Raw genomic sequence first — 9,771 nt, 5'->3', positions numbered from 1 at the left:
TGGCTCTGGTGGACCCGCAGGCGCCGAATCCTAAAATATAAAATATTACTAAATAATGAGTAACATACATATTTAAAATAAGTAATTTAAATGAACAAATAAGTATTTTAAATACTAACCGGGATAAAAAAACTCATCGAAGTCAAGAATCCTGGCTTCCTCTAAATTCCTCACAAGCCGCTCATCAGCTAATGAAGTGCGTAACGCCGCCCAATCGACGTTATCACGCTCCTCCATGTATGCATTCTGGCTCGGCTGTGATGAAGACCCAGGTATCTTAGCAAGTAGGAGTGCCGGCGTAAACATAGGTCAGTCCCCAGGTGAGCTACCACCGGCCTGGAACGGCTGCAGATGGACTAGACCGGGAATGTCCTCTGGAATGGGATCGGCCTTATCTGCCTCATCTACCAGATGGTGTCCTTCACTACGAGGTCCTCTAGCAGCAGCACGACGTCCTCTACGTGCACGGCGTCCTCCGGCAGCACGGCGTCCTTTGCCAGCACGACTTTCTCCTCTGGGAGCACCCGGTCCTCCTCCTGGCACTACCTGATACTCAGCCTCCGAAACAGGCTCCTCCATGCGCCTAATCTCTCCTGCCTGCCGGATACCATCCTCGGATATCCGTACCATCTCCAACGCAAGCCCCGCAAGCCCGGGGTAAGGCATATGCTCTAACCCCAAGATGCGTAAACGTTGTACGGCCACCAGCTGCATTTGTGTTCAAAGTAAAAAACAATTATTTTTTAAAACGTAACAACTAATGCAATTAAATAAATCTAAATACGATAAACTCACCAATGCCTCGTACTGCCCCGCGAGTGCTGAGTATCCTACATCCCTAGCGGGACGCAAGCTGGGTCGCCGATCAATCGGCGTGTGATCTGATTATACCAGCGCATATAATCCTCAATGGGAGTCAAATGGCCAACCACCGCTAAAGTGCCCAACCTGTTCTCCCAAGGTGGAGCTAGACATCCATGAATGCCAGAAAATCATCATCAACGGCAGCCCAATCGTCCCGTTGGTAATGTCGGAGCTCATGACGGACGTTAGGGGGGTATACTGTGTGTATGCCCAAACTGTCGTAAGACACGCTCGGGCATGTGGTCCTCTACGATGTCCAGGTGTATCAATGGACACCGCGAGCTCTAAACCCCCTGACCTGCCCTGCTAAAGGCCGGTAAACCATCTAATATAGTAGCGTACAATGTCCATATAAATAGTTGCATAACATATAAATACAAATCAGTGATCACCAAGTAGAAAAGACGTTTAATTAAATTAATAATGTAAAGTTAAATAGTTTTACCGCATCGTCCGTCATGTGATCAAGCTGGTCCCGGAATAAAAGAATATTGTGGTGCGTATCCACATCCCGGTCAAAACCCGCTGTCCACCTCCTCGCATAAGGCATGTCAATCTCGAGGTGATTCCTAGGTACGGGCTGAAACGGCAGCATCCTATCCCACACCCATAACTGTAAGCGATATTAGAAAATACGATTTTTAAGTTGTCGTTTCAAGAGGTTTGTTCACATTAAAGGAACACACACTTATAATATTACCTGGAGAAGAGCAAAAAATACACACACATCTCTACCAGCACCAATAGATGCTCGGTACAGGCATCTGTAAAGATATGCCAAAACAGCACCGCCCCAACTGTAGTCTCCCAAGCGGTCCAGATGCTCCAAGAAAACCAAATAACGTAAGATGACAAAGGCACCCGATGAGTTCGGGAACAAGATGCCCCCGAATATAATAAGTAGGTACAAACGGGCATGACGATCAACATTGTCTTGTGGGGTGCTATCCACAACCGGATCCAGACCCTCCAAATAAGTGCAGAGTGCACCAAGCTGAACCCGACTCTATCCCGATATCTGGGCCGCGGCATCAGGCACGAAGTGGGTGAGCCTAGTCAACTCTGTCACCCACGTCTGACCAGGAGGAGGCTCATACCGAGTGTATAGTGGCTCTCCATCTACCCGCAATCCAAAGAGGCCCTCCACATCCTGAAGTGTAATTGTGGCCTCACCCGTGCGAAGATGGAAGATATGTGTCTCTGGCGTCCACCGCTCAACCATGGACGTGATGAGAGCCCAATCATGTTGTACCCGACCAACGGACACGCAACAGTAGATGCCGCCCTGAAACAATATTTCCAAGATGCGAGGGTATGGGGGTGCTCGCGTAAAAGAGTCCACGCTCTCTGCAGCCTGCGGGGACGGAGCCTAGTAGATATCCCTATAGTACCGACCCATAATAACTCTGACCTATGATTGCCTTGCAAAGACAATACTGATCTATCAGCAGGCCCCGGGTGATCATCGGGCCCCGGGGGAACATTCAGATCCATGAAAGAGTCCGGTCTGTACAAACTAAATTAATCATTATTCTTGAAATGAAAGATAAATTATATTAACTAATTAATAATTTGAAGGGAATATGTGAATTATGTAGTATTATATCTTGTGAATAATTAACATGGGATATGCAGTAAATTTAATATGCGATAGTAAGGACACATATGTGATGGCAAGGACTTTTAAGTTAATTAGTTTGGGAATCGAAATTCAGAGTAATATTTGTTTAGAACTCTATTTTAAATATGTGATATATGTTTAGTTGACCAAATAGCCAACACAACTACGATAAAATTAGACTAAAAGAGTATATTCGTCGACCACATATTTTCCTACAAACTTTACATTTTTATCGTTAACTTATGTATTTATGAAAAGAAGAACTTTAACTATTCTTTTTTAGATAATCTTTTTTTATTTAACATATATATTCATGCTTTTAAAATAATATAGATTAACAATTCATAATCATTTACCACTTGTTTGGATGGTTGTTACCTGTTGTGTTATATTGTATTGTTAGTTTAAATATAATGTTTGCTTTGATTGTTGCTTTAATTTTATTATATCGTATCGTTAAATCCATCGTTATGTAATAATGAAAGGTCCTATTTTATGTAACAACTGATTTGGTCCTATACAGTACAACACAATACGATACATTATGAAACAATACATAACAATCATCCAAACAAAGTGTTAACAAAACAATAATTCATTACCAATCAACTTCTTTCAATTCATAAACAATATTTAACAACTAATTAATTCATAATCAATATTTAACAAATAATCAATTAACAAAATAATAATTCATTAACAATTCATAAACATTTAACAAATTAACAACTCATAAACATATAACAAATTAAAAATTCATAAACATTTAACAAATTAACAATTCATAAACATTTAACAAATAATGAACTAAACAAAACAAAATAAAAATCGGAACAGTGGCAAAAGCCACTGCCCAGTCCGATCAAGAACAAAAAAAAATTGATTTTTATTTTTTGGAAAATAACAAAGATTAAATGTTAAACATGCTTAGAATATAATGTATATAACAAAATAATAACAAAAGTTCATAGTAGAAAACCTTAATCGAAGATTTTTTATAGAGTTATTTTAATCGAGTTATACACCACTTTTTTCCAAAATTCGAACTTAGAATCTTGCTCCTTGACTTGAATATACCGAGAATCTAAAATTTCCCGACGAAATTTAATAGAAAACGACGTTTTTGGATGTGGGGACCACCTTCTTATCGCCTCCAATGGCGTTTTTTATTTATTTATTTTTTTGCCACTGAAGGGACCAGTGGTGGAACCCGACGGGATTTATGTTGGGTGATATAGCGCAGTATTTTACTGCGCAAAGGTATTTTTGTAACCTTTTTTTGTTAGGGTATTTTGGTTCAAAATGTTTTTTTTTTTTGGGTCATTTTGGATCCGGACTCGGCAGCAGTTTGCCTTAAGGCAAACTATTACCCAAATTTAAACCTTAAGGCAAACTTTTACTCAAATTTAGGCCTTAAGGCAGAGGTTTGCAAAATTCCATCAAAATATATTTATTTTTTTTGCCTTAAGGCAGAGTTTGAAACCCGTTGGGGTCTAACTTATGTCCTGGGAATTCCAACTTATGCCTTGCGATTTTTTTAAAGTTTTTTAACTGAGCGGGGGTTCGAATCTAGAACCAAGGGGCTTTTAGCGAAGGGCAAAAATTAAGACCATTGATTTGAGGGACAAAAATTAAAGACCACCCTCAGCGAAGGTCAATCCTGCAAATTGCCCATTTCTCTTTGGTCTTTGTTAGCAATTGTAATACTGATGACCTTTAATAAATAAAGTATTCAAGAAATATCGAATACCGAATGGTACTAATGTATCGTACTGAACTCGAATACTGTAATTTTAAAAATTTTACTCCCCAATACTGATTACCAAATTCATAGTTTGGTTCGGCAATTCGATTTTCAGTAATTTATACACAGTCCTAACTTTAGCGATATGAAACTTCAGACACCGCATATCTAAAGTTTTTTCAAAGTGGAGAGACTTGCAAATTTTTACGCACTGTAAATATGACTTAAATGTTGATCCTAAAATCAAGGTATCTGTGCACTTCAGAATTTACAGTAAAACATTTCATCGGGCGTCCTATTTTGGTCACCCCATTTAACTTATATCCGTCTTGCATTTTATTTTGCACGAATACCCAGTATTAGATAACTCCTTCTCCTCCTGCTCATCCTCCTCTTGTTCTTGTTCTTTTTCTTCTCTTAGTTGTTATACAATAATATTTTTCGTATTTATAGCAATTGAAATATAATACTTTGAAAAAAAAAAAATATAAAAAAATGTGTAATGAGTCTTGGAAACAATGGAAAATCACCATTATTGCAAAATGAGTTTGTTAGATTTGGGGTTCTTCTGACAAATTGGTGATTGTGAGTTTTTCTTTATGATATATGGAATTTATGTTTCAAATTTGAATTTATTTGGATTTGATTTGGATGTTGAATCATATGTTGGATTGTCGAAATTCGAAGAACAAAAAAAAAAATTAGCAAAATAAAAATAAAAATTAGACACACATGACTGAAATCTTAGTAAGTTCTTACATGCATTTCAGTCATGTATGACTGAAGTTCAAGCATACATGAATAATTCGGACTCATATGACTAAAATGAGCCCATTTTTACATGCAGATTAGTCATGCATGACTGAAGTGCAGATATACCTAAAAAAATTGAAAAAATAAAAATTAAAAGTGTGCTAAATGTGTTTGTTAGATTAGATATGACTAGAGTGTTCTTGTTTTCAGAAGTTGGTTTCTTGAGATGACTGAATAGAGATTTCTAGAGAGAACAGAAACCGACGACTTGTTAAAACACTAGTTACAGAACCCCGTGTTGTGGGCCCAAATGCAGGTGAAAATATTGAGATTAATAGTTAACTCAAAAATAGTTTGTGAAAATATCAACTTATATTCCAGTAAATGATTAAATTACTACTATATATAAGAGAGGATCTAAATTTTTGTAGTCCTCAGATAATTTTCTCTCTCCATTTTACCCCTAATTGAAGTTTTACTTACCTTCTAAGTTTTAACCCATTTTAGTAAATTTTAATGATTTCCAAATACTACAAAGAGTGATTATGTGGAAAAGGTGATAGTGACGCCACACATACCTATTTGTTCACCAAATTGATCCAAACGTTATTGTCTTTATTTGATGTGGAAATGATTATTAAAATTATTTCAAATTATCTTTTTGTCCTTTTTCCTTCGAAATTTATTATAGACAAGTAAAAAGGTAGTCGTGACATTCTCTTCTACCTCAGTAAATGCTTAATTATTAAATTAAAAATTATTTTTGATATAGAACTAAAACGTCTGAAAAAAGTAATTAAAAAAATACAGTTAATCTCTCTGGATAATAATAATGCTAAGTAATTCCAAACAAGAGTGATTGTTTTCCATATTCTTGGATATTAATGTTTTACAAAAGATGAGATAATCATAGTTTTATATAATTTAAGACAAATGGTTAGTTAAATGTATACTAAAGCTACATCGTTTAATAAATTACAATATAGATTTATGAAATATAATTAAATTAAATTAAGAAAAAATAAACAATTCATCGTTTTTCTTAACATGCATATTTTAAGGAAAAAGAAATATTAAAGTAAGAAAAATAAATAATTTTATTTACTTTCCAATTCTTGTCGTCCTTTCAAGACTTTAATTATTTTAATTTTAAATGTTGTCTTTATTTATAAGTTAACTTATCATACAACAACTTTTAGCATTAAATATTTTTGGTGTTGCTTGAATATCGTGATTATTTTCTTTTCTTCCAAAAATGAGTTAACCAATATAAGTTTACTTGAGAAAAAATATTTAAGTTAATCCAGTATATAGGTAAAACTCAATTTGAATCATTAAGGACTCTAATCTCAAAAAAGCTTAGTAAAATAAAAAGGAGAAGAACTTTGGTGCATGCATTTGTTTGAAATTAAAAAGGAAGTCTAAATAAACTCTAGGAAAAATGTTGTTTTTTTAACATACATTTTTTTTATATGATTTAATATTTTAGAAATATTGAGAAATTGTTGAACTACTTTTACAACTAATATAACAACATAACAAAAAAAAAAACTAGAGTAGAAGAAAAGCACACAAAAAAAGTTATTTGGGCCCGGATCTAGCACAGGCCAAATGCCACTAGTCGATATTTCTATTATATATAAACGTGAAAGAAGTACGAACACTGCTATCAATTATTGTACTAGCAGCAATGTCAATTGTACTATAAACTTGGACCAATCTCATTGGTCATTGAATTTGTTATCCCTCTTTATACACACGCGTACTGTATTTCTATTTACACATGTTTCCTTCAATTTTCCACATAACACCTCTTCCCTTGATTTCTAGGGGTTTTCTTTAGCAAATACTTACCTGTACACGTGTATTCCACTTTTACCTTCATTTTATCACTCTATTATAGAAAGTACATGAAATTATACTCTAAGCAGGGACTAACATGTGTACATTTCAGAAGTTTAATATTAATTCTACTTCTTGTGTGTTTAGTTTATAGGTCTCCACGTGTCCGCAGTGTCGCAATTGTTCTTTCGTTTCCTTCATTTGGCATATACTCCCTCTGTCTTAATTTAAGTGTCTAAGTTTGACTAGACAATAAAAATAGACTTTTGAATCTTGTGGTTCTAAATTTAAAATGTGTATAATATAACAAAATATCCTTTGAATCTTGTGATTATAAACTTGACATGTAGAACATTTGAATTATCAACTTACTAAATATAAAAAGAGGCGGACATAACCAAAATAAGACAAATTTTAACAACAATTGAGAAATTAAGGGAAAGATAAAAGGAAAAGAAACAGAATATGGAGACTCACTAAAGAGTTTCGTTTGTGGATTGATTCTTCGCTTAATCGCTTCTCCTCTTAATTTTTTCATTGCTCCTCTTTGCTTTGATATTTAGTTTTTCATTTGTTGATTATTTTATTCTTCTTTGCAATTCTATGGTAGTATTTTTATTTATTTTTATTTATATATAAGTGGCAAAGGAGGACGAACACAACATTGACAAATTGTACAAAAAGCTGTCTGAGTTGTACACTAAATTTGGACTTATTTCAATTGTACTTGATTTTTTTTCCAGTTGTGGGTCCACTTCATTTAACAAGTACTACTACTTGATTTTCCACCTATTCTCTATATACGTGTATTCCACTTTTATGTTATCATATTTCTTTACTTCTACACTTCATTTTGTTACTCCATTATAGGAAGCACATGAAATTGTACTCTAAGCAGAGACTAACATGTGTACCTTTCACAAGTTTAACATTAATTCTACCTCTTGTGTATTTACTTTTGAAGCTCCCATGTGTCCGCAGTGTTACACCTTGTAGTTTTGTGCATTGAGATTCGTAGTACGTTGGTGTCTTAGTTTTGGACACTGGTATTTGTTTCAAGGATATATGAGGTTGGACATGTTTTAACTTGTGTTTATAAGTGCTTAAATTCATGTTTTGGGGAGTTACGGAAGGATTGGATAATAAGTAAATCGAAGTGGGAAGGTTCGTCAAAAGTTGTTTGTGAGAAATATGGTATGTGGGTCGTATAAGTGAGATATGGTCCGTATTTTGAGATATCGACCGTATTTAAGGATTTTAAAAATTTCCAGAGAAGGCAGTTTTGGAGGTGGTATTATACAACCAACTATACGGACCGTACAATTTTATACGGCCAGGATGTTGGTCGTATAATGTTTATACGGCCAAGGATGTGGACCGTATATATATGACGTTACACCTCGCAAAATTTTCGCGTTGGTTGTGAGGTAAACTAGCATAAGCCGGAGAGGCCATGGAACCTTTATAAGTTTAAGGAAGACTTTTAACAAGTGTTAAAGTTTCCAGGATCAAGCAAATCGAAGAAATTAAGTTTGTCGAAACTTTGGGAAAACTTGGAAGAATTTTGGACAAAATTTTTGGTCCAACTTGAGGGAGGTATATCTCTTAGCATATGAGGAGTTACGCAATGTATAACCTATGTAAATTCAAGTTCAGATAGTCTTTTTTGCAATGCAACTGACAGATTGCAAATATGAGATACGAGGCCAAAGTTACGGCCTGTATAATATTATACGACCGAAAATACGAACCGTATAATAGTATATGACCAAGCTATACGAACCGTATAATACAAAGTCGGTGGAAATTTCCAGAATTTAAGTATGATGACCCTTCTTCATTTTAATCATTTTAGACATAACCCCAAGTCCTAGAAACCTCTAGAGACCTCTCCAATTACATTCAAACATATTTCTAAGTCTAAATCAAAGATCAAGGTGATGATTAAAGTGTTTAGGGTTCCTAAGTGAGCTTTACACTTGTCTCCTCTTCTTGAAGATGCTTGGGTGAGTGTTTGTAAGGTGGAGTAACCTTGGAATTGAAGTGTTCTTGAATTTTGAGGTAAGATTTCATCTTAGTTTCGTGCTTATGAGTTTATTTGGTAATTATGTCAAGATTTGAAGAAAAGAAATTGGAGGAAAAATTTGAATATGAAATTGATGATATTTTGAGTTGTGAATTAACTTGAGCTATAATTATTAGCATGTTTTGAGCATAATCTTGTTATAAGGATAATAATGATATTCAAGAAGTGTCGTATACAAGTGTATAATGGGTTGTGTTGAAGTTGTTGTTATGGATTGATTATGAAAAGAAGTTTTGGGATTGAATTGAGTTTAGTTTGAATGAAATCTTTTGATTACGGAATTGTTGATGTTTTATTGTGGTTTGGGAGTTGTTTTGAGGATTGGAGGAAGTAGAAGATATAAGGGAAATGTTGTCCGATTTTCATTAGCTTACCAATTAATTTAGTTTGACCTTATAAATGTTTCAATGACTTACCCTTAGTGCGAATCATCTTGAATGTGAGATTTATAAGCTCAGAAGCATAGGAGTTAAGTAAATTAAGGAGACGACAAGGTATGTTAAGGCTGTCCCTTTCTTTCTTACGGCATGATCTTTTGATACAAACTTATTCACATGATATCCATAATGTCCTTAATTTTTAGAAATGCTAGAAGCTTATGGTTGTAATGGTTCGCTTTTTCACGCGGGTTTAGGGCGCAAAAAGGCTACTACGAACTCATTGACGCTCTTTCGGACTTGTTTTGAAAAAAGAGTTGCCACCTAATTTTTTGAAAATTAGGAAAACTGGTTTTGAAGGGTTTATTCAAATACCATGAAAAAACCTTCGTAATCTAGAGTTCTAGGTAAGAGTTTTGATGATCCCCTGCGAAAGGTGTTAGGCACCCCAGTATTAAGGATTCGTACTATACGGTTGACCTTC

The sequence above is a fragment of the Lycium barbarum genome, chromosome 7 (genome assembly GCF_019175385.1).
Source record: "Lycium barbarum isolate Lr01 chromosome 7, ASM1917538v2, whole genome shotgun sequence".
Lineage (NCBI taxonomy): Eukaryota > Viridiplantae > Streptophyta > Magnoliopsida > Solanales > Solanaceae > Lycium > Lycium barbarum.
This window is presented reverse-complemented; position numbering follows the sequence as displayed.